Source organism: Mauremys mutica, chromosome 17 (assembly GCF_020497125.1).
Source record: "Mauremys mutica isolate MM-2020 ecotype Southern chromosome 17, ASM2049712v1, whole genome shotgun sequence".
Taxonomy (NCBI): domain Eukaryota; kingdom Metazoa; phylum Chordata; order Testudines; family Geoemydidae; genus Mauremys; species Mauremys mutica.
The window spans coordinates 5,915,922-5,941,811 of NC_059088.1; the positions used below are offsets into that span (position 1 = coordinate 5,915,922).

The following is a 25,890-nucleotide window of genomic DNA, read 5'->3' on the forward strand; positions in this document are numbered from 1 at the left end:
CTCGCTTAAAGAGACAGTTAAACAGGGAGACAAAGCAGCGGGATGGATTGGACAGAGCCCTGCGCTTCAGAGCTACTCATCAGGCTGCTGCTTACAAACCCCTTCCCCATCATGCCTCGGTTTCTCCATCTGTAAAACAGGGGTGATGCTACTGACCCTCCTTGGTAAAGCGCTTTGAGAGCTAGGGGCAGGGATTAGTATGATTTTAAATCAGACAGTTACTTTCTCCCTTGTTTTAATTTTTGAAAACTTTCCCCACTCCACTTTTCCAGAGGAAAACTTTAAAAAAAAAATGAACAGAGCGTGGGAATTTTCCTACCATTTCCACAGGAATAATTTCCAGATCCTGCCCGAGATCCAGGGGGGTTCCCTGTCATGCCAGGTGCCCCACAGACCCTGCCCGAGACACGAAGGGTCTTCCCATTTTGCCATGCATGCCTGGACCCCACCCAAAATCACAGGTGGTGAGTTCCCCATCGTGCCAGGGCCCCACCTGAGATCCAGAGACGCTCACCGTCATACTGGGCAACACAGAGACCTCAAGTGAGATTCGCAATGGAATTTAAATTACAACTTAACCCTTTTAGCAGCGGCAGAGCTGGTCAGAAATGGGAAGAGTAAAAACCCAATAAGATCCAGGTGCTTTTCATGTTTCAGGAATCTTCTCACTGCTTTATTTTTGGATTTCTTCACCGGTGTCTTTCAAGAGGATTCTTTTGTGTGACCGCCCCCCCTCCCCCGGTTCTCAATCGAAATCACGGCTCGGGCCTTTTCCCATTTCGCAATGGTTTACACACGAGTTGGCCCGCTCTGATTGGCGCGGAAAGAGACACCGTATTTCCAAACTCGGAGGGAATTCGTTGTGTGAAATTGGGGGGCTGCGGGATGGAAAAGGGGAACGTTTACTCCCCGTTCAAAACACCCGCAGGGTTCGGTTGAAGGAACGTCAGCGCGGGTGGGAAACTTTTCTCAGTGGAAAACGTCGATCGGCTCCTAGGGCCCAGTTTCGGACAATCCTCCCGCGTGTGACTTTGGGTCTCATGGGCGAGGAGAGGGCAGTGGGCCGGGGCAGTCTTACCTTCAGCCTGCCAGGGCCGGCGCTGGCGAGGATGGGGAAGCAGGTTCTCTGGCTATGCAAACTGGGCACCTCGTTTATATAGATGGAGGAAGCAGCACGGAGGGTTCCTGATAAGGGCCCAGGTGGCAGAAAGCCGCAAATTATCTCACTGGGCTGTGCTCAGCTTAACCCTTTGCTCGCTCACGGGACCAATCCGACGTTATCGCTTGTTTCTCTCTCGGTTCTCTGTGCTTCCGACAGTCGCCGATCTCCGCCCGTGTCTCTGTTAAAGCGACTGGGCCCCCTCGGAGGATATTTAATCTCCCAGGGCCTGTTTCCTAAACGCTGCTGTCATCGGACATTCCCCAGGCTGGGGTTCACCCCCACCCCAGAGATGGCTGCATTTCAGTGCTATCCTAGCCCAGAGGGAGCTCAGGTCCCTTGGCACGTGAGAGAGAAAGGAACGTGCCAGGGTAGTACCTAGAGATCAGGGACCCGTTGTGCCAGGCGCTGCACAGATGTGTCGACACTGTCCTGCCCTGGGAAGATAGACAGATAGCTAGATAAGGGTGTATGAGGATAGATAGAGAGGGATGTGGGGAGTATGAATGGGAGAACAAGTGAATGTTTCTACTCCCCAAGCCTCAGTTTTCCTCTGTCTTCCTCCGGTCTCCTAGTTCCTCTCGCCCCCGGCTGGTTGCTTCAGACTCCTGAGAAATTCCATTGCAAGTGGCCGTTCCCCAGAAGCGGCCGGACATGCTGAGCTCTCTGATCAAAGATTAAATCAACGCAAAGGGCCATAAATAAGATACGGCGGGAGTCGAGCTGCCGAGGGCGAGAGCCGCGCCGCGGAGGGAGCGGTGAGGTTAGACCCCGGGATAGTCAGGAATAGATTTAGTACTCGAGACATGCGCGTTGGCCTCTGACTCTGGTCGCAGACCCCAAGCGCAGGCCCCGGATGCCGACCTGGGAATCCTGCAGGTGCCGGCCCAGGGTGCTGACCAGCGGCCTCCTCCCTCACCCCCAACCCCTCCACCCAGGTCTCCGTTTGCCAGGACTTGCTGTGAAACGTGATATTTTAACACATACAAATATCACATTTCATAGCCCAGTGAGCGCCCCGGTGCCACCTGCCTTCAGAGCTGGGCACCCGCCAGCAGCCCCCCAGCTCGCGCCCTGACGCCTCTTTCATTACAAATTCAGCTCTGCCCCCATCGCCCCAGCTCCCGCTGCCTCCCGGGCTCCCCACCCACCGCCCCATCACCCAGGGGCCCTGCTGCTTCCCTACCATGGTCCCAAGCTCCCTTCCACGGCCTCGCACCCCAGGCCTGCCCCACTCCTGGCCTCTTGTCCCTGGCACTCTCCTCACCACGGCACCATGGTGGTTGGCCACATCGCCCACCCATAAGGCCCTGTTTGGTCCTGGTTGAATCCACACCACCCTGCTCCCCCAGAGATAGTCGTCAAAATACTCCTATGCACCAGAGCACCCCGACAGTCGCTGAGATGCCAAGTTTTAAAGCTGCCTTGCAAACACCATAACTCCTAATTCAGACTCGTTCCCTTCTAAACATTACTACAGCTCAGGCAGAGCTGAATAACGTAGATGTGGTTTCCTTTCACATCCCCAAACCTAGCCACGCTGTGTTTTTACTGTCGTGCCGTAAGCAGCTATGGGTCAACCTCCTGCTCGGCAGGAATCCCTGGGCGGAGTGTGATTAGGCTGAGATTGTTCGGGCAATAGAGGTAACAACACGAACGGATATCAGAAAGTTGTTCAGACAATCCGTGCCAGAGAGCGCCCCGGATGTGATACAGAGATGGTCCCGCAGGAGCCACCTCCGGCTAAGAAAAGTGGAATATGGAAGAAAAACGAACGTTTCAGGGCCAGTGGGAAATGCAGTTTCTCGTGTTTCTGACGCCGTCTGATTCCGTTTCCGAGCACGTGGCAGCGAGTGCTGTTTGTAAGAGAGAAATTCACCAAATCAGAATGCATGCAATGCAACGTCACGCTAGCTGGAACAGAATTACCACGACGAGTTTCAGAGGCGCAAGCTGTCACATGATGCAAGAACCGAGTTCGAAAGACAACAGCGGCAGCTCAAAGATTTTTTGAATACGGGGGATCAAATTCAAGGGGCGACTTTTAAAGTTGCACTACTTATGCGGGAAGCAAGGAAACCACTCAGCGATGGAGAACGCCTGAAGAAAATGGTTCTGGCCGTAGAACCAGAAAGTGAGCTTTTCGGAGAGCTGCCACGGGGCAATGGCACGGTACAGAGGAGAACAAAAGATCTGGTGACTGTTCTGCAAAATGAAAGAGCTGGAAAAGTCACGGCGAGCCCTTTCGACCGTCGGTGCTTGAACATAAGAACATACGAATGGGTCAGACCAAAGGAATGGGGGCGGGGAGGGGGTGGAGTGGGGGCAGGGTGGGGGTTTGGGGGAAGGGGTGGAGTGGGGGCGGGGTGGGAAGAAGGAGAGCGGTGCAGGCTGGGGCTGGGTCGTTCGCTGCTGACAGCGCCGGCCCCTCCACTGCCCCCCCAGGCCGCCCTGGACCCTGCGTCCCCCTGAAGCACGGGGCCCCCCAGAGCACAAGCCTGGGATGCTTGCCCCAGTCCATCCTATGGACGGGACAGCTCTGCTTGGGCACCACCAAAAATTATACAAACCTGGCCCCCCAAGCATCCAGCACCTACAAGAGGAACGGGCCTTTTCAGTGTTTTACAAGCTTAGTCAGTTTCTCAGCTGTCAGGATGAGAATCTGACGGAAAAAATCGGCTTAGTGGTAACCGAATCCCTGAGTATCTTCTGGGAGGATCTTGAAAATCGTTTCAGTGAGGGAAACTTTTTCCATCAGTGCCTCTTTGTGACGGACCCATTCAACAATTCTGGTTCGGCTTTGTTGGCTGCAAACAAACTAACTGCCTTGCAAGCCAGGTGAGCTTCCGCCGACTCTTTGGATTTAATGACTCTCAGGTTCCTCATGCTGAAATGTGCAATGATTCAAGAATGAAAACACACTTCAGTCCGCCGGCGGTTAAAGTACAGGAGTTCTGGAGTAACGTGTACCTGTCTGAGGACACCTACAAGCCCCTAGCATTGCTTTGCTTGTCCATTTTTACTCCTGTGCCGTGGGAGAGGGCATTCGGTGCCCTGCATTTCCCGAAAAACATGGATTGAAACCGCTTCACTGATGCAAACCTTGAATCTTCTCTTCTAATTTCACAAGAGGCACAAGATCCTGCAGACTTTCCTTTCAAAGAGCTGCTGAGTGTATTGCAAGTAATCGGAGCCACACAGTGGATGTGGTAAAACCCAGAACTTTTATCTGATGAAGTGAGCTGTAGCCCACAAAAGCTGATGCTCAAATAAATTCGTTAGTCTCTAAGGTGCCACAAGGACTCCTGTTCTTTTTGCTATTTTCACATTGTATTTCTAAGATACAATATAAAAGGATTGAGTTTGCTGTTCATAGTATCATTACTGTTGGGTTGCCTTTTTTTTTCCGTTTCTCAAATAAAAAAATTGGACCTATTTGCACATATCTTTTTTCATTATTATTTGGACTTCTATTATCTCAAAGTATTTTTAAATTGTTGGACAGACGACCACTTTTACCAAACAAGCAAAAGAAACCATCATGAAAAAGACAAGAATGCGCAAATGTGTTTCCATTCCGTTAGGTCCGGTGAAGAATGGCGATAACTGGGCATGATTTTTATGACTGAATCTGCAAGAAAGAAACCCCAAACCTTACATAACTAAACGACAATGATTTGGAGGTACGTAGGCGCATATTCCTTTATTAACTTAAGGAAAAATAAATAATTTTAGGAAAAGAGTTGGTGGCTGCACTCCAAGGCCACCAAAACATTTGTGGTGAGAACCCTGCCTTATTCCCAGTCTGAGTTTGTCCAGCTCCAGCTTCCAGCCATGGGATCGCACCAGACCTTCCTCTGCTGGATCAAAGAGCCCGTTAGTAAATATTCGTTCCCCGTGTAGGGACTGACAGGCCGGGATCAGGTCACCCCTGGACCTTCTCTGTGCTAAGCTCAGTGGACCGAGCTGCTGGAGCCTGTCGCTGTGAAGCAGGTTTTCTAATTCTTTCCTCATTCTCGTGGCTCTTCTGCAACCGACCAACCTCCCCCTTGAACCGTGGGCCCTGGAACTGGACACTGGATCCCAGCAGCGTCGCCCCAGGGCCAAAGCCAGAGGGAAAATCCCCTCCCTGCTCCTGCGTGAGAGTCCCCTTGTTTGTTGGGTCACAGCGAACGAGCGCACAAGTGAGAGAAGAATGGACCTGGAGGTTGGGAGACTCAGGCTCTTGCTCCAATGAATGTTTCAGTTACACACCGTGGGACAGCGTCCGTAGGAGGCAGAAATAACGTCTATGGGTAAAAGGGGTTTTCTGCCGGTATAACTGCCCCATGCTGGGGCTTTAGCCTGCACAGCGATGTCCCAGGAGATCACGCACCCGCCCCGCAGAGCTGTGCCAGCAAACGTTTCTGGTGTCGACCCGGCCTTACTCGTGTGCGTTCAAGAGAACCAGGCTGCAGATTCAGCCAATACAAAACCACCACCTGCTGGTTGGACGTTAGGAAAAACTTCCTGCCTGTCCGGGTGGTTAAGCACCGGGGTAAATTGCCCAGGGAGGTGGTGGAATCTCCATCACTGGGGATTTTGAAGAGCAGGTCGGACAAACCCCTGTCAGGGAAGGTCTAGATAATCCTTAGTCCTGCCATGAGTGCAGGGGGCTGGACTAGAGACCTCGCAAGGTCCCTGCCAGTCCTACGATTCTATGCTAGCTAAATCTGAGCCTCGCGTTAATACTTGGATATAAATAGCCCCCAGCTTTTCCATTGCACTGTTCATCAGTCAGTTTCCAAACACTCTCTCTCTCTCCCCCTCTCTCTTTAGACTCCTGGATTCCGCCTGGAAGTCCCCTACCCATCTCGACCCCCCCGGGAGCAAAGCTCGTTAGGAATGCAACCAAGGCCGGAACGCGTTTCTGTGCTCAGTGACTCTGTAATTAAATTCCCCCATCCAGGTGCGCGTGAGACCCAGTCCTGTGAATACCTGCACAACAGGAGCCACATCTGGGGTGGGCGGAGCTTATTTTGTGGGCAGAGCTTGGGAAGAGCATCATCCCCTCCACCCGTCCCCAGTCTGACCCCCAGGTACCGCTGGCCCAGGGGCTGAGATTGTGCAATTGCCGAGCGTCCGGGAGGAAATCGGGTCCGTTAACCCCTCAGCTTGTTTGGGGCAGAGGGTGAGGACTGGGGCTAAGGGACGTGTCAGAGTGACACTGTCACGCACAGTAACAAGGAAACACTAGTTCTTCATCCCCCAGCAGGTACCCTGACATGTGGCACATGCTACGGCCTCCCGGAGACCTGCGAGACTCCTATCGAGAACTGCACAATAACGGCGGCTACGTGCCATTGAAATCTGGCCCCATTGGAGTCAGTTGTAAATCTCCCATTGACGTCAGCGGGGCCAGGATTTCACCCCTGGGGCTTTAGTTACTGAATTTCATTCACTACGTTTTCAGCTCCGCAATGGACGGCTGCGCTGCAACAAGCAAAGCTGCTTTGGGTGAAAATGCACGTTCTGAATCATGTTAAAAAAGGAAATTGGTGATCAGATCCCTGGTAGAGTGTCGGCTTGTTCCCAATGTCCTGTCTGGAGCTCTTAGTCCCCTGCTCAGGGCTGGAGCCCTGCTGAACAACTTTCTTCCCCTGGCTTGGGATGCAAATTCAAGATGGTTTTTGCCCTTTTGACTTAAAGAGATTCCAAACCTTCCCCGTGTTCAGCTCCCTGAGCTCTTCAGGCCGGCGGATTTCACTAGTTTCCGTCATTTCTCAACGTTTGCCCTTTGGAATCGAAAACCTGAGTTACAGACCTGGCTTTGTTCATCCTCCCACTGGATTAAAGAGATTTAACAGTTCCTTCCATTTACCCTGTAAGAAGGATGCATAGCACAGCATCAGTTTTAATGTGCTCTGTCATTATCTATCTATCTATCTATCTATCTATCTATACCCATCCACCCAGCTCTCTCTCCCTCTCTCTCTCTCTGACCACACTCAGGAAATTTTCCCAGCACAGTCACAAATGACGCAGTTCAGGGTGCAGCTTAGACCTTGGTTCCGCTTTAACTTGGCTGGAACCCGCCTACTCTGCAGTGGGGACGCGGCTGTAACCTGGGTTACTTCACACGGTGCCGATAGTCCTCCAACGCCTTCCCATAATTCCTGCAGAGCCGTGTTTTCCTGCCCTTCTCCCCACTCCCTTCTCCTGCACTGAAATCACCTGCCGGTTTGCACAGCCCTGGGTGATGTTTCAAACCCCACGTTCCCTGCAGCCGGCTCCGGCTCTACCCGGCTCTCAGGCAGAGACGCCGTCGCAGAGACTCGCGGCAGAGAACGGCCCAGCTCAGGGCAGCGCTAGGAGCCCTGGGACATGCCCCCAAAGGCCTAGCGCTGCCCCGGGGTTAGTGCAGCACCGGCCAGGTGGTGTCCAGGTGGATCCAACCCCCGGGAGGCTTCGCAGTGCGGACGCTCACCCCAGGGCATGGCTAACCTGGGTTTACTCTGCAGTGCAGACACGGCCACCGAGTCCTAGTCCCCAGGGCCACAAGGGACCGTTGGGATCATCTCATCTGACCTCTGCTCAGCACAAGCCAGAGACCTGCCCCAGATCATCCCTGGAGCAGAGCTGGGAGAGAAACCTCCCGTCTGGCTTTAGACATTGTCCCTGATGGAGAATCCACCCCGGCCCCTGGGAGATGGTCCCAGTGGTTAATGACCCTCCCTGTGAAAAACCTTCCCCTTATTCCCAGTCTGAGTGTGTCTGGCTCCAACTCCCAGCCACGGGACGGCGTCCGACCTTCCGCCGCCCGACTGAGGCGCCCGTCAGTGAACGTTTGTTCCCCGGGTAGGTTCTGGCAGACGGGGATCACGTCACGTCTCTGTGTTCAGCTCCATGGATCGAGCCCCTGGCATCTCTCGCGCTAGGGCAGGTTTTCTAACCCTTCAATCGTCCTCACGGCTCTTCTCTGCCACTGACCAACCTCCTTCCTGAACGGTGGGGCCCAGAACTGGGCACAGGCTCCCAGCAGCGTCGCCCCAGGGCCAGACCCGGAGGTAAAATAACCTCCCTGCTCCTCCTCCAGGTTCCCCTCCCAGCCTCTCAGCTCTGTTCTCTGTTTTCTTTCTTTACAGCAGGTGGAATAAGGAGCACGGGCTTCTGCAGCCAATGTCGAAGTGACTCTACTGGTGGCATGAAAGACCCCGTCACTGTCACTCTTGGGAACGGCAGGTATCTGAGGATCGGCACCACACGATGCAACGATGCAGGTAACTGTAACTCGGCTCTACTGGACGGTACGTAGGGGTCTGTTTTTACCGTCCCTCTTTAATGGCTTGTCCACACGCACAGTTAGACAGCGCTGAGCCGGGGTGTGAATCCAGCTCTCCGTGTGCCCCCTGCTGATGCACGTGAACAGCTCGTTCGAGCGCCTTGGCAGGGCACCAGCTCAAAGCACATTAATGAATGGCTCACGCACGTCAGCAGGGAGCACGGGGACAGCTAAGCCGGTGCTGCCGGGGACGGTGAGAGCCGGGTGTGTTCCCTGGAGGGCCGCGCGCTGGGGAAGGAGCCGCCCCCGGAGATCAGCTGGCTCCAAACTCCAGCTTCAGTCTCATGTGGAGCTGCAGAAAGGGGCACGGGGGAGGCAGGAGGGGACCAGACGCCCGCCCTGCCGTGGCCGGTTACAGCGAGAGCAGGGAGAGCACCGGGGGGTGGGAACGGGAGGCAGAGGTGGGAACCGCTGGATGGTGGAGACAGAGGTTCTGGGGGCAGAGAAGGAACCAGAGCTGCCCCCGCCTAATAACAGGCTGATTTCCTCCTTCTGGTTCAACTCTTTTAACATTTGCTGCAAAAGGCTGCGCTACTGCATCCGCAAAAGAGATTAAATCTGGAACTTTCTTGGCTTCAGGAGCCTACATATACATCTGTATACGGGCAACCTCCGTTCCGGCTCACAGAACCGCCACAACCCCCATGGCAACAACCACCCTCAAAACAACCACCCCCACCCCCACTACAACAACCACCCTCGAAACAACCACCCCACCCCCACTATACAAACCACTCTTGAAATAACCATCCCCACAACAACCATCACAGTCACTACCACCATCATAACAACAACAAATACCATCACCCTCCTAACACCACCCATCAACACCACCATCACAGCAACCACCACCACCATCAAAACACCAACCACCACTGGCACCATCACCAAAACAACCGTCACCGTCACAACACCAATCAACACCATCACCATCATAATGACAACCACCACCACCATCCCTACAACAACCGCCCATGAAACACCCACCGCCACCGTTGAAACACCCACCACCCCTACAGTACCCGCTCTTGAAACAACTGGCCTGCCACAAACACCTGCTCTTAAAACAATCCCCCTCCCCAAACAACCCCCTCTGAGGGCAGCCCGGTGCTGGGGAGATTCTCCTTTGCCCTCTACCTGCCTGGCCTGACTGGGCTCTGCTGGTGAAGCTGCTCGCCTGTCCCCCGCCCAGCACGGCCCACGCAGCACCTGGTGCCTGTGAATAAAGGCCTGAAGTCCCAGCTGCACCCCCTCCGAGGCCCCTCCACACTGCCGGGCAATGCAAAGGGGCCGCTGCATAGCTAAGGGTCTGCCCAGCGCATGGGTGTGTCTGTCCCGGTACCTCACGGCTGGCTGGAATCTCTCTGTGCATTAGCAAATTCACCAAATAAATCAGGATCCGAAATAAAAGCCCCCGGTGTGGTGTTGTGTGCGGGCTGCCCGTTGCTGAGCCGTCCGCATGAGACTGAGGCGCTGTCAGATGCATTAGCCACGGAAGAATTTGCTCGGCTCTGTGTATATCCACACCCTGGTGTTGGTGGCATCAGGCATCTGTATTAGGCCTGAATGAACCAAAGTTATTCTACACATGCCTAGAGGGCCTCAAGCTAAACTTTAATCGACCTCAGCTAGTTATCAGTGCAACACTGATACCAGGAGGCAATTATAAGGCCTGCTTGCACCTGGCTGAAGAGGAGGAAGGGAAGGCAGAATAACAGTGAGACAAGATAACTGTTCACAGAAGAGTTACTAACGAGCTACAGTGGTTTTTGCCAAGTATGACTTAACTGCTTCATGTAATTGCCATTGCAAAGTGTATTTGCTACATGGGAATAGACGGGAGGGGGAAGCAGGGGGGGTAAGGGGGAGGAGTGTGGGGGGTAATGGGGAATGCTTAGCTGAAATCATGTATAAGAAGAGAAAAACGGCTTGTATCTGTGTGCAGGATTTGAGATTGCGATGTCTCCCTTGCACCTTATTTGGGCTCAAATAAACCTGGTTTTGCTTCTCCACCCTGGTGTGTTAATTAGTGCAGCGCACACCGGGCAACAAACCCCCACTGTTGCTGTCCTCGGCCCTCTGTGCCGGCAACCCTGGGCACCCGCATGGGGTTCTGGGAACGTAGAACGTAGGTTTTATTTTGCACCTGCGCTGAAGCCTGGGCTCTGGGACCCTGTGGGTCTCCCCTGCAATGTCCACACTGCTGGTCACCCAGCGCTGAGATGCAGCTGTCTCTGGGGTGGGGCACCGGGGCTGTTTATACAGGGATCCTTTACCCGGAGCTGAGATGCAGCCACTTCTAGGGTGGGGCAGCACAGGCCCTGTCTCCCTGCAGGTTTGATTTGGCACCGTGCCGACCCGCAGTGCTGATGACTCCACGATTGTGAAATGGGGCTGTAATCGATGCAGAATATTTACTTTGGGGTTTAGCCCCAGGGCAGCTGCACTGATCGGGGGCTGGGGGAGCCGAGTGCAGCACGAGCTTCAACCAGCGTCACGAGGGGATGAGGCCTGGGAGCCGATTGTCACCTGCGGAGCAACATTACACAGGAGCTCAGGGCAATTGTCATATTTACAGGAAACATTCCTGGCTTGAGGCCAAAGGCAAGTAAGAGGAAACTGCCTGGTTCCTGGGAGTCAGGGGTAAAGCTTCCACTCCGCCCTTATCTCCTTTATGTGCCATTGTATTGACATGACCCTTGCTCAGCAACTCTGGGGAAAATCCAGATGGAAAGTGAAAAACACAGCTGCCCTCAGAGTCACTAACAACCGGAGCTGGCGGAGAACGATGGGGAACTGGCTTTCAAGGTCAGAAGTTTTGCAACCACTCAGCAGAGAGGGTGACACTGCGGACAGCAGTGGGATCCTGGTGTCAGCGGTGGGACACTGGTGCGAGTGGTGGGACACTGGTGCGAGTTGTGGGACACTGGTGCGAGTGGTGGGATCCTGGTGCGAGTGGTGGGATCCTGGTGTTAGCGGTGGAATCATGGTGCGAGTGGTGGAATCATGGTGTGAGTGGTGGGATACTGGTGCTAGCAGTGGGACACTGGTGCTAGCAGTGGGATACTGGTGTGAGTGGTAGGCAAACTGTCTCTCTCTCCCCGCACCAGCCCAAGGTTTCACACCCTGCCCATCCCTGCAGTAGCTCAGCGCCTACCTCTAGATTTTACCAGCCACAACAGCCGTGGGCCTCCCAGCACCCAGACAGCAGCCAGAAACTCCCAAACTCTCTCCAGAAGCGGCGTGTGAAACCCACCCCTCCTGCAGAGAGGGGCCGGCACAAACTCCCCCCCACACCCCCGAAATGAAACCCTCTGTAGACGGGTAAATTTCAACCTCGTTGATTGAAATTGGCCCAGCTCCAAGCCAGGAAGGCTGCTTGTGTCAACGCCGGAGGCTGTTGCGACCCAGGCCAATGCCATTGAGGGCTGTACTAACAGGCCTGTCGTCGGTACGACCCGGGAGGTCGTGTCCTGCTCCGCTCGGTGCTGCTGAGCCCCGGCTGGAGCCTGGCCCGGTTCGGGGCTCCGCGCTCTAGGGGAGATGTGGAGAAGCTGGAGGGAGCCCAGACAGGTAACAGACGTGCTCCGAGGTTCGGAAACCTGCCCCGGAGGAAAGGCTGAAGGAACTGGGCGTTCAGTCGGAGACGGGGGAGTGGGAGGCACCTGACAACAGCCCTCGAATGGGCGAGAGGTTTTTATACCGCGGCCGGGGAGCCATTGTCTCCAGGCCCTGGCGGAAGGAGAACCAGGAGCCGGCTCAGGTGCCGCAGGGGAGGTCGAGGTCGGAGGTGGGAAGCTCTCAAACTCCCAGGGCAGCTCAGCTCTGGGATCGGCTCCCGGGGGCTGTGGGATCCCGGCACTGGAGAGTTTTAGCTCCAGGTTGGACAAACCCACATTGGGGCTGGTCTGGGCTCACCTGGCCCTGCCTCAGCGCCGGGGGCTGGACGTGGGTGTGACGTTACAGTCGATATGATTTTATAAAAATATGCTAATGAGTGACTATAGTTCAACAAGGACAAGTGCAGAGTCCTGCACTTAGGACGGAAGAATCCCATGCACTGCTACAGACTAGGGACCAAATGGCTGGGCAGCAGTTCTGCAGAAAAGGACCTGGGGGTTACAGTGGACGAGAAGTGGATATGAATCAGCAGTTGCCCTTGTTGCCAAGAAGGCTAACGGTATATTGGGCTGTATAAGTAGGGGCATTGCCAGCAGGTCGAGGGATGTGATCATTCCCCTCTACTCAGCACTGGTGAGGCCTCATCTGGAGTACTGTGTCCAGTTTTGGGCCCCACACTACAAGAAGGATGTGGATAAATTGGAGAGAGTCCAGTGGAGGGCAACAAAAATGATTAGGGGGCTGGAGCACATGACTTATGAGGAGAGGCTGAGGGAACTGGGATTGTTTAGTCTGCAGAAGAGAAGAATGAGGGGGGATTTGATAGCTGCTTTCAACTACCTGAAAGGGGGTTCCAAAGAGGATGGATCTAGACTGTTCTCAGTGGTAGAAGATGACAGAACAAGGAGTAATGGTCTCAAGTTGCAGAGGGGGAGGTTTAGGTTGGATATTAGGAAAAACTTTTTCACTAGGAGGGTGGTGAAGCACTGGAATGGGTTCCCTAGGGAGGTGGTGGAATCTCCTTCCTTAGAGGTTTTTAAGGTCAGGCTTGACAAAGCCCTGGCTGGGATGATTTAGTTGGGTTTGGTCCTGCTTTGAGCAGGGGGTTGGACTAGATCCCGCCTGAGGTCCCTTCCAACCCTGAGATTCTCTGATTCTATGAACTGGAATGTGCTGCGTGCAAAAGGTCCCTTGTAAGGGATCATTACAAAGCTTCTAATCTACCGAGTGTGGTCGTCCTGTTTGTATAAATGTACCACTCCTGTATCTGGAACTAGAAATATCAACTATCACTCTGAGGGCCTATTGTAACTATGCAAAGTGGGGGCCATTGATGGTGGTTTGGAATCTTGATGGCTCCCATCAGCCAGGACCATTGACCGCAGATGGGTGTGTTTTACCTGTACGTCTCCCTGTACACGTGTGTGCTGGCAAGTGGGCAATGGAGTCTTGCAGTGACATGGGATCATGTCACCTGACCTGGAATCCATCTTTAACCTGGTGCTTTTCCATTGAGAATGGCGGGGAGGGAGGGGGACCCATAGGGACAAAGGATTCCCGCCTTACGCAAAAGAGAGATAAGTGGGTGGAACAGAACAAAGGGGGAGAGGAGCCATCACGAGGAATCCCCCAGCTACCACCTGAGCTGGAACAAGGGCTGGACCGGGGGAAGGATTGGGCCCAGACTAGGAAGGCGTCTCCAGTCTGAGAAAAGAAACTCATTGGAACATCTCTAAGGGTGCGATCTTGCCTGTATTCAGTTGCGTTACTGTAGTAGGTTTAGATTTGCGTGTTTTATTTTATTTTACTGGATAATTCACTTTGTTCTGTCCATTACTACTTGGAACCACTTAAATCCTACTGACTGTATTTAATAAAATCACTGCTTACTTATTAATTAACTCAGGGTATACCGGGGGGGCGGGGAACAGCCATGCATCTCTCTCTATCAGTGTTCTGGAGGGTGAACAATTCATGAGTTTACCCTGTATAAGCTTTATCCAGGGTAAAATGGATTTATTTGGGTTTAGACCCCATTGGGAGTTGGGCATCTGTGTGTGAAAGGCAGGAACACTTCTGTGAGCTGCTTTCAGGTAAGTCTGCAGCTTTGGGGCACTTGGTTCGGACCCTGGGGCTGTGTTGGCGCAGACGGGCGTGTCTGGCTCAGCAGGACAGGGTGCTGGGGTCCCAGGCTGGCAGGGAAAGCAGGGCACGTCAGGTGGCAGTTCCCAAGGGGGTTTCTGTGATCCAACCCGTCACAGCGGGCACCTCGCAAGGTCCCTCCAGCCCCACATGTCTCTGACTCTGTGCCCATTTCTTCCCCATCCCTCGCATGGACCCCTGCCCCGCAGCCCGGCCGGCTGGACTGAGACCCAAACCTCCCGTCACTGCCAGGCCCGGTGTTCTCTCCGTTTCGCCAGCCTGGATTCGATCGCCCCAGCCTGGAGCGGACTAGCCCCTGCCTGGCGCATCTGGTGTGGGGCAGAGGAGACCAGGGCGGGGATCGGTTGTTGAGAAGGCAGCGAGGCCTTCGTCCTGCAGTGGAGCGAGTCCCCGGCCCGCCCCCGCCTCGTTCTGGTGGGTTTCTTTGCTGCTGCACAGGAGACGGGCCCACGGGAACCGCGTCATCCGGGCGCTCGGCGGAGACAGCGAACGACGACTCCTGGCTGAAGACAGGCCTGGGAATTCACCCCCACGCGCCGGTCCCGGGCACGGCATACGTAGGGGCCAATTCCCCCCACGTGGACCCTGCAAGCCCAGGGGATCCAGCGATGTCTGCCGGGGCGGGGGGTCCATTTCCCTCCGAAAGCAGCAGTCCAGGGCCCTTTTGTGGCATTTTGTGGTAAAGCTTCTGATACCGTCTGGCATGAGCTTCTCGTAAACAAACGGGGGGAATACAACCTAGGTGGAGCTACTATAAGGTGGGTGCATAACTGGTTGGAAAACCGTTCCCAGGGAGTCGTTATCAGTGACTCACCGTCAGGCTGGAAGGACATAACGAGTGGGTCCCGCAGGGGTTGATTCTGAGTCCGGTTCTGTTCAGTGTCTTTGTCAATGGTTTAGATCGTGGCAGAGAGAGCCCACTGATAGAGCCTGCAGACAACAGCCAGCTGGGAGGGGCTGCAAGGCCTTTGGAGGACAGGACAGGATGAAAATCCAAACTGAGCTGGACAAACTGTCTGAGGTAAATAGGATGAAATTCAATCAGGACAAATGCAAAGTGCGTCACTTGGGAAGGAACAATCAGCTGCACACACAGAATGGGAAACGGCTGCCTAGGAAGGAGCCTGCGGGAAGGGATCTGGGAGCCAGACTGGATCCCAAGCGAAATGAGTCAACAGTGTAACGCTGTTGTAAAAAAAGTGACCGTCATGCTGGGCTGTGTTAGCAGGAGTGTTGTGAGCACGACACGAGAAGTGATTCTTCCGCTCTGCTCCGCGCTGGTCAGGCCTCAGCTGGAGTGTTGTGTCCAGTGGTGACTTTGATCCCCCCTCCAGACAAAGCCAACGCGCCTGTGGAGGCCTCGCGCCTCGGTCGCTGGGCTGGAGGGGTTTGCAGGGGCAAAGCTGGCAGGAGAACTGCGGAGCTGCAGTGGGTGGTTTTTGAGGCCGTTTTGGCAAGTAGCCCTGAAGAGCCCCTGGTTATTGCTGGTTGGAAAACAAGATTCTGCTCTGTGACAAGCGCTGAGGTTTAGACATGAGTGTCTGTCTGCTCTGGAAAGAAATCGTACATACACACACACACACACACACACACTCCCTGTGCTGGAGTAGCGAGGGGTCCGTGGGTTAGGGAAATCAGCTGGGATGTGGGAAACCCACATTTAAGTCCCTGCTCTTCCTGATTCAGACAGGGTCTGCGCAGCGCCTGGCGCGACGGGGCCTGATCTCGGTCGGGGTCTGGGCAGTGCCCAGCGTGACGGGGCCCCAATCTCAGTCGAGGTCTGTACACCTCCTGGCGTGAGGGGGCCCCGATCTCAGTCGAGGTCTGTACAGCACCTGGCGCGACGGGGCCCTAATCTCAGTTGTGGTCTGGGCAGCGCCCGGAGCGACAGGATCCTGATCTCATATTTGGGTCTCCTCCAGCCCAGGTGAAAGCGCTCGCCACTGGACTTTTGGCTAATCTGGCGGGGGAGGGTGGTTGGGGGAGGGTCTTTCTGTCTAGTGTTACCCAGACTTTCCTTCTTAGCCCTGAGAAATCTTCCAGACAAAAGTGTTGGGGAACCTGAGACATTTTGGACAAACATTTCAATTCCAACTGTAATTAGCTGTTTGGTTGTGTGTGTGTGTGTGTGTGTGTGTTTCCCCTGTGTGCTGCCCCAGCTCTGCGCAGGCAGCCGGCACAGCAGACCTTGAGCGAAGCACCCAATGACCATAAGATCCGTTAAGGGACGAAGGCACATAGCCAGGTTTATTATCCACGAAGCACAGTACTAGTATCCTGCAGACTCTACCGGATCACTAATACAGGTATGCCCGTATGTAGCAGGGTGAGCACCCGCTCCAGCCCTGAAGGGGTTGGAAAAGCCCTGCAGAGCACTGGCGCTGGGGAAGGGAGCAAGGCCCCGGCTGATGGGGGGAAGTGGCTGCAGCTGGGGCCACGCCCCAAACAGACCAACCGGGCGTTATAAGAAGGCCAGGGCAGGCAGGAGCTCAGGACTCTCTCTCTGCTGGTAGAGGGAGAGGGGCCTGGCTGCAGGGAGCTGGGCTGGGGAGCTCTGGCCTAGGAAAGCCCCAGGCTGCAGCCTAGCACAAGGCCAATGGTTACTGGGGTTGCAAGGGGTAGGCCAAGGCAGCAGGTCCAGCCCCCACCTTGCCGGTGATGAGGGGCCAACACTGCCGTCTGCCCCGGGGAGTGGGGCTATATGGGGACTGGCAGTAGCCGTACACTGAGGTGAGGTGGGGCTAGTGGGTGGGGGTTCCCCTGGGTGGGGAGACCCAGAGTGGGGGGATACTGCCAGGGGGGCAGCAGCCCAGAGAAAAGGGCACCGGGGTCCTGGGAGAGACATGGGGGCCGGGGTAAGGCGGATCACCAGCCTGCAGGGGGCGCTCCAGGATGCTGGAAGAGCCAATTCCCATGGACGACCAGCAGGAGGCGCCGCAGGGGTGAGTCCGCTCCCTCACCCCGTAACAATGGACCAGCTCAGTGACCGGCGGGACTTTCCGTTCCTCCCGAGGCTAGACAAAGACACTCCCTGAGATACAAACCAATTACCTAGTGCCCCTCTGACGTGGCCAGTTCTCACCCATCGCCTTGTACATGTTGGCTTGATTAAAACATCTCTACGACGTACTGTCATCCTGACCTGATCTTTCAGGAGGGGTCAGTGCGTTCCCGTTATCCGGGGGGGACGGTTTCGTACCATCCTTGATATCGGGATGTTCTGGTACCATTTGCTATCAGGGTGTGTTTGCGTGAGCGCTCTGTGCCTAGCGCTTCTTAGCAATGTGTGTTTCTGCAGGATCAGCCCTGTTCTTGCCCGATCCTGCGAGCAGGTCCAGCCTCTTGCTCACAGTTTGTCGTTGGTTTATAGTAGTAAAGTTTTGACTACTTTAGCCCAGGCCTCGGATACAAGGCCTTGGATACAAGGCCTTACGTCTCAGGCTCTCTTCCTACGACACCAACAAACCCACATTTTCTCCCTGTCGATCAAACAGCGTCGGAAAGTTCCCGGCCAGCTTGACGGCCGTTGCGTTTCAGGGCTCGGTCGCTGCACTTTGGGCTGAAGTTTCACCCGGGTGGTGCGGCGGGGCCGGCCGCTCCGCCCCTGAGCTGGCTGCCACTCAGCAGTGCCGCAGATACAGCGTTTGGTGGCCCTGCGAAACCAGCCGTTGTCTCTATTTGTTGTGGTTCTGTGGTGCCTTCTCTCCTGAGCAGTAAAAGAGGTTAAGAAATCACAAAGGAACAAAAACGAAAGCAGAGACACTTAACTGAGATAAGCCTCTAGGTGCCTATCCATTGGGCTGGGAGTCCGGACTCCTGGGTCCTATTCCCAGATCTAGGAAGGGATGGAGGGTTTAGTGGGTTAGAGCAGGGGGGCTGGGAGCCAGGACTCCTGGGTTCTCTCCCTGGCTCTGGGAGGGCAGTGGGGTCTAGTGGTTAGAGCAGGGGGGCTGGGAGCCAGGACTCCTGGGTTCTCTCCCCGGCTCTGGGAGGGGAGTGGGAGCTGGTGGGTTGGAGCAGGGGGGCTGGGAGGCAGGACTCCTGGGTTCTCCCCAGCTCCGAGAGGGGAGTGGGGTCTAATGGTTGGAGCTGGGTGCCAGGACTCCTGAGTTCTCTCCCCAGCTCTGGGCAGCACCCTGCTAACATCATAACAGCCCCTGATTCTCACTGCAATCTCCCAAACGAGTGAGTTTCCTTATTGGTTTTGAAGCGTTCCATTTCTGTTTTGCAGATCACGGCCTCAGGAAACCGGCCGTGGGCGGGTCCCAGGCGCTGCGGTGGGGGCTATAAACAGGGCTATAAACAGAAAGGAGACGCTCAGAATAGCAGCCCAGGGTGACTGAAAGGGGAAAACAATCTATTTGCGGGTGCAGCAGCTGCGCAAAATGACGCAGCCGCCGGCAGCTGAGCGTGTGGCCGGGGGTGTCCAGGGCCCAGTGACCTCAGCCCAGGCGTGGCCCGAAGGACAAAGGGACCGTTGTTGTGATCTGCCTGGCCCCAGAGCAGCCCTCGGAGGCTGGCTCCCAGCCACAGGCCGCAGTGGCTCCAACTTGGGGCCCTGGGCTGTGGCCTTGTTTCCGAGCCCCTCGGGCCAGAGGGGCCGTTAGCGCCTCTCCTGGGCCGTTAGCGCCTCTCCTGGGCCGAGCGCCTGTAACCCCCCGGCTGCCCCACCACCGAGCCTGTTAGACCCGAGAATTCCAGGGAGCCGTCCCAGAATGCAATGGGGCAGACAGTGTTGGGGGGCTAGCACCCCGGGAGCCTTCCCAGAATGCAGTGGGGCAGATAGGTAGGGGGGATAGGTGCCCAGGAGCCTTCCCAGAATGCAGTGGGGCAGATAGGTAGGGGGGATAGGTGCCCAGGAGCCTTCCCAGAATGCAGTGGGGCAGATAGGTAGGGGGGATAGGTGCCCAGGAGCCTTCCCAGAATGCAGTGGGGCAGATAGGATTATGGGGGCTAGCACCCCGGGAGCCTTCCCAGAATTCAACGAGGCAGACAGAATAGGGGGCTGGTGCCCTTCCCAGAATGCAATGGGGCAGACAAGGTGGGGGGAGGAAGGCAATGGACATGATGGCTGGTTAGAACCTGTGGTTTGTGTCTTTGAGTCTCTTGTTCCTTCTAACCAGGGAAATGAGCCCCGGGTGGTGCCCTGCGGTGTCCCTCCCACGCCCGCTCCTTTGCATGCGGCTCCGGATTTGCATGGCCCTGGGCGTGAGCCGCCCTGGCATCTCGGCACCGCCTGGCTCCGCGAGCAGCCCCACGGCTGGGCCTGTTCGCCTCTGTCCTGCCGACCCTGGGCGGGGCAGGGGGGTGGAGGCTCCCCTACGCCAGGCCCAGCACGCAGAACGGCTGAGCAGAGATCACGTGCGTGGGGAGGGAGGGACGGATGGATAGAGGGGGGTGTAGGGGGATGGATGGATGGCTGGATAGAGGGGGGAGGTGGGGACGGATAGAGGGGGGGGTGTGGGGACGGATAGAGGGGGGTGTACGGGGATGGCTGGATGGATAGAGGGGGGTGTACGGGGATGGATAGAGGGGGGGTGTACGGGGATGGATGGACGGATAGAGGGGGGTGTAGGGGGATGGATGGATGGATGGATAAAGGTGGGGTGTGGGGACGGATAGAGGGGGGTTGTGGGGACGGATAGAGGGGGTGTACGGGGATGGATGGCTGGACGGAGGGGGGGGTGTATGGGGATGGATAGAGGGGCGTGTATGGGGATGGATGGATGGATAGAGGGGGGTGTATGGGGATGGATGGCTGGATAGAGGGGGTGTATGGGGATGGATGGCTGGATAGAGGGGGTGTATGGGGATGGATGGATAGAGGGGGGTGTACGGGGATGGATGGATGGCTAGACAGAGGGGGGTGTACGGGGATGGACGGATGGCTGGATAGAGGGGGTGTATGGGGATGGACGGATGGCTGGATAGAGGGGGGTGTATGGGGATGGATAGAGGGGGGTGTATGGGGATGGACGGATGGCTGGATAGAGGGGGTGTATGGGGATGGATAGAGGGGGGGTGTACGGGGATGGATGGGGGGGTGTATGGGGATGGACGGACGGACGGACAGTCAGTCTTCCAGTGTTGTTTGCCGTGCTGTAGCGATGCTGGTCGCAGGGTATGAGAGGCGAGGAGGAGGAACTAGCTTGTGCTGATGGGCAGGACAAGCTTTCGAGCTCTCACAGACACGAGGCAGAGTCTGTGACACACGGGAGCTGGGCCCTTCCACCAACAGAAGCTGGTCCAGTAAAAGATGCAATACCCCATGTCGCTTGTCTCTCGGCTGGCTGGCTGGGGTGTCGGGGGATGGGGGGGATGGATGGTTGGATGATTGTGGGTGTTGGGGATGGATGGATGGGGGGTGTCAGGGGACGGATGGATAGAGGGCGGGGTGGACGGATGGATGGGTGTGTGGGGAGGGAGGGATAAATGGATGTCACAGAGATGAATGGGTAGATAGACACAGACAGACAGATGGGAGGTCTGGGGGACAGACGGACGGACGACTGGCACGAAGCGCACGTAGGAAATCATCTCCCAGCCCTTCCCAGGCAGGGCCTGTCATATTTTCCAGCAGCTCCCGGGTGGCTGGGCTCCGCCCACAGCTCATCGCGTGCCTTTGGCACCGTCGGCTCTGCGGGCCGGTTAATGATTTCTAGCCCCTGCGTTTACGAGGGGTCACGCGCCCGGCAGGCACTGACTCCGGCAGCAGGAAGATGCAGCGGGGCGAGAGCTGCGTTCGCTCCCGGGGTCCCCTGCAGCGAGGGCTGATGGGAACTCCGCTCATGGCACGGTTGGGCTGTTGGTGTGAGAAGGAGACTCAGTTTCCCCACCTGCTCCCACTCCCTTCCCCTGTCACGCCTGCCGTGCCAGGAGGCTGGCGGTGGGATGGGCGGTAACAGAGAACTTGGTCCTCTCTGAAATGCCCGTCACCGTGGCCTCTGGCCGCTCACGCACCATGCAGGAACCCCCTCTCCCGACGTGAATTCACCTTTAGAAATTGGTGTGAAAGTCTGATTATTCCAAGCAGGGCCAGGGACAAGCCATCCCGGGCCATAACCGGCCGGGCCGCGGTACCGCCGTCTAGGGACGACGGCAGATCCCGAACGGTACCGGCACCAGCAGCGTGACGCGGCTGCAAACCAGGCCGTTGTCCTTCCGGGGCGGATTACCCAGCAGGTCGGATGTTAGGCACGGGAGGGAATTGTCCCACCCCGGTGTCCCGTGTCCAGCTTGGGCCCCGCGCTTTGGGAGAGAGGTGGGCAAACTGGGATGAGTCCCGAGAAGAGAAACAAAAGGGATGAAAGGTTTAGAAAACCCGACCCGTGAGGAAAGGTTTAAAACACTGAGCCTGGTTAGTGTGGAGAGAAGACAGCGGAGGAGCGACCTAATCGGTCATCAGATGTTTGGGGCTGTTCTAACGAGGACAGGGATCCATTGTTCTCCCGAGGGGGAGAGACAAAGGAATCATTTTGTTTTCTGCGAGGGAGATTTGGGTTCGATTTTAGGGATAACCCTCAGGGGAGTCCAGCTCTAGAACAGGCTTCCGAGGGGGGTTGTGGGCTCCCCATCGTGGGAGGGTTTTAAGACCAGGTTGGACAAATCCCCATCAGGGCTGGTCTTGGTTGGCTCGGTCCTGCCTCAGAGCTGGGGGCTGGACGTGAGGACCTCTCTGGGTCCCTTCCAGCCCGACAATGCTGCATTCTGTAGGCTAAAAAGCTGGTGTCCGCTCGTCACTCGTTCCTCACCGGACCACGGGCCCTCGTGCCCGTCACGCAAAGCGGAGACGAATTCCGTGGCCGGGAATATTCCCAGTCAAGCAGTAAAACTGGAGACTGGGCTTTATTGTACCAGAAAGTCCGTTCACTCTAACAGATCAATGGCCGACTGACCCCAGCTGAGGGGTCTGGCCCCACTGACTCTCTTTGCTCGGTGACAAGCTACATCTCCGAGACCTCCAAGGCGTCCTCCAGGGGAAAGCAAAGGTCCCACCGCTGCGACTGCCAAGACAGAGGAAGGCAGCACAGACCCCCTGGCCTTGTGGGGCGTCTTTCCTGGGCGCGGGAGGCCCTTGGCCTGGTACGGTGGCTTCAGCTTTTACTATTTAACTTTTATGGCTTCTCGTGGCTGGTTCCTATTGTTTTAAATTCCATTGTCTCCAGGGAGGTTCCCATTCTGGTGAAGGATCAATATTTGTGCAGTTTTCAGGAGTCCAAAGTTCAGTCCCCTGGTTTCCTGTCCTTTTCCGCAGGTACCAGCAGGGCGTGGGTGGGGGCAGTTCTGCTCTTCAGGAAAACTGGGGCATTTCTGCCACTAGGGGCCAGGACTCCTGGGTTCTATTCCTGGCTTTGGGAGAGGAGTGGGGTCCAGTGGGTTAAAGCAGGGGGGGCTGGGAGCCAGGACTCCTGGGTTCTCTGCCCAGTCCTCAGATGGGAATGAGGTCGGGGGGGTGCTGGGAGCCAGGACTCCTGGGTGCTATTCCCAGTTTGGGGAGGGAAGTGGGGTCTAGCGGCTACAGCGGAAATGCAGTGCCCGTGGGAGTTGAAGACGACCCAGAACTCTCTTGATCAGCATAAAAACCACCCTCAGCTAAACAAGAGGCCCAGCCTGTAGCAGATTTGTTCGGCCCCCCAGTTCCTGGGGCTCGCGGAAGGAGTCCCTGGCTGAAGTTCTCTGGCCTGGTTACACAGCAGCTCAGACTGGATGGCCAGAGTGGTCCCTTCCGGCCTGCGGGTCTATGAGTCTGATCCTCAATTGCTTTAAGGACCGACGGGTACGTCACTTTTGCCGGATTCAGAGGCCTCAAAGTGGGGGTCTGTATCTTGAAGTGGGGGGTCCGTGTTATATCATCCGGCTCTTATGTCGTATTTTGACTCAGAGCACCTTACACACCCCATATTCCAGATGGGGAGACTGAGGCCCAGACAGGGGACGTGACCTGCCTGAGCTTGATCCAGCCCGCCTGTGGCAGAGAACCCAGGAGTCCTGCGGCCCCCCGTGCAGGCGACACTGACCTGGCCTAGAGGACCTGCGGATTGAGGCCTGTAAATCCGGCAGAGCCTCGCTAGCTTGGGAGAAGCCGTTTAACCCCCGGCGCGGCCGGGGAGGTGACTGAGGACGGCTCTCCGGCCGACGCACCATCGTGCCGGGACGTGGTGATCACCGGGCATCCCCTGCTTCCAAGCCAGGCAGCCGAAGCTCAGCAAGGGGCCAGTGGAAATGCAGGGAGGGGGGTGAAATACAGTTGCCCAGGGAGGAATTTTAGCCTCACGCCGGTTTGTGAAACCCGCCTGGGGATCTGTGACCCGTCCCCAGCTGCTCAGTGGTGCCACGGGGCCCTCTGGTGACAGGCTGGTGCACGGGCCTGCACCACAGCCAGGAGCGCAGACAGCGCCCTCTGCTGGGCCTCCGACACCGTAACCCCGACTGGTTTCATTAGCCTTGCCAACTTCCTAATAGCAGAGACCCCAACACCCTGGCCCCGCCCCCTCCCCGAGGCCCCGCCCCCGGCTCACTCCATTCCCCCCCTCCCTCTCTCACTAGCTCATTTTCACCGGGCTGGGGCGGAGGGGTTTGGGGTGAAGGAGGAGGCGCCAGGCTGGGGCTGAGGGGTTCAGAGTGTGGGAGGGGGCTCTGGGCTGCGGCAGGGGTGTGTGGGAGGGGGTACGAGCTCTGGGGTGGGGCCAGAAATGAGGGGTTCATGATGTGGAAGGGGGCTCAGGGCTGGGGCAGGGGGTTGGGGTGCGGGAGGGGGCTCGGGATGCAGGCTCCAGTTGGCGCTTACCTCAGGTGGTTCCCAGAAGCAGCAACTTGTCCTCTGGCTCCAAGGCAGAGGTGCGGCCAGGCGGCTCTGCATGCTGCCCTCGCCCGGAAGCGCCTCCCCGGCAGCTCCCATTGGCTGCGGTTCCCAGCCAATGGGAGCTGCAGAGCCGGCGCTTGGGACGGGGGCAGCACGTGGAGCCCCTGTGGCCGCCCCTGCACCTAAGGGCCGCAGGGACATACCAGCCACTTCCAGGAGCTGCGTGGAGCCAGGAAGGGAGCCTGGGAGCTCCACAGCGCTGCCGGCCGGACTTTTAACAGCTCGGTCAGCAGTGCTGACGGGAGCCGCCAGGGTCCCGCTTCGACCGGGTGTTGGCAGCCCTCGACTGACGGCTGGTTCGCTCCTTTCCAGAGGGACGTCCCCGGGCTTGGGAGCTCTGCGCTCCGGGTGGTAACTCGACTGGCCATGGTGCTCGTCTCGGCTGATAGCACAGGCCAGAGACCTGCCCCACAGTCATTCCCAGAGCAGATCTAGGCGTGGGTGGCACATGGACCCTCCTTTTGGGGAGGCCGGCCCCCTGGCCCTGCCCCTGCTGCCCTCCCCCACCTGCCAGAGCCCCACCCCCACCCACCCCCCGTGGCCAGAGGAGCCCCAGCCAAACCACCCCGAGCCCTGGCCCAAGCACCAGCCCAGCAGCCCCAAGCACCAGCCCGACCCCCGGGCCGGCCCAACCCGCCCCTGGCCGCCGGCCGGCCCGAGCCACCAGCCAGCTGAGCACCGAGCTCCAAGTCGCCGGCCAGAGCTGAGCCCCCGCCACCTTCGGGGGAGAAGGGGACCGTGGGCGGGGCCACAGCGTGGGTAAGGGGAGGCTTAGCCTGCCCTGGCCTATGATCCCCACCCCCCGGGAGTCATTCTCGTGGCTCTTCGCTGAACCTTCTCCGATGTATCCCCCTCCCTCTGGGCCGGAGCAGAAGTCAGGGGAGGCCGTTCGCTTTCCGCGCGGCACCACTGGATACGGCCACACGGGACCGTCCAGCTCAGGTCGGAAAGTCCCACCTCGTTCTTCCTTCACCAAGCCCAGAACTTCTGGCTGACACGGATCTTAGGACGTAGGACTGGGCCTCCCGGGTCACTGAGACCTGACCCCCGTGACCCCGGCAAGCCCTGAGCTATTGAAAAGGGTTCAGAGAAGAGCAGCCAGGATGAGCCGAGGTCTGGAGAACCTGCCTGGGAGAGGCTTACGGAGCTCCATCGATTAGAGCGGATCACACGTTGAACGAGAGCCAACCGGGCGATGCAGCTGCGAACAAGGCTGATCCCGCAATGGGGTGTAGTAACGGGCGTGTCGTAGGTCGGACACGGGAGCTCATTGTCCGGCCCTGGCGCGGCCCCAGCTGGAGAACTGGGTCCATTCTGGGCACTGCGCTTTAGGAGAGATGGGGACAAACGAGAGAGGCTGCACATATGGTAAGGGCCGGTCTAAAGAGGCCGGGGATCCATTATTCTCCATGTGCAATGAAGACAGGACAAGACGCAACAGGCACAACCCGCAGCAAGGGAGACGGAGGTTGGAGATTAGGGAAAACTCTCTACCTCCCAGGGCAGGACTCGGCTCCCAAGCGTGGCTGTGGGGTCCCATCGCTGGAGGCTTTGAAGACCAGGCTGGACAAACCCCAACCAGGGCTGGTTTCGGTTGACTCGGGCCTGCCTCAGCGCCGGGGGCTGGACGCGGGGACCTCTCGAGGTCCCTTCCGGCCCCACGTTTCTGTGATTTCTATTACCCAGCGAGGAGGCGACTCGATCCATCGAAACGCAGGGCTGGGAGGGACCCCGAGAGCTCCCTGAGCCCAGCCCAGAACGGTG

The 25,890-nt window shown here is 57.1% G+C and overlaps 1 pseudogene; it reads left to right on the plus strand.

Annotated features, from left to right (window-relative positions):
- The first annotated feature begins 555 nt into the window (after positions 1 to 555).
- On the plus strand, positions 556 to 12,103 carry LOC123351865 (annotated as a pseudogene).
- Positions 12,104 to 25,890: the final 13,787 nt, after the last annotated feature.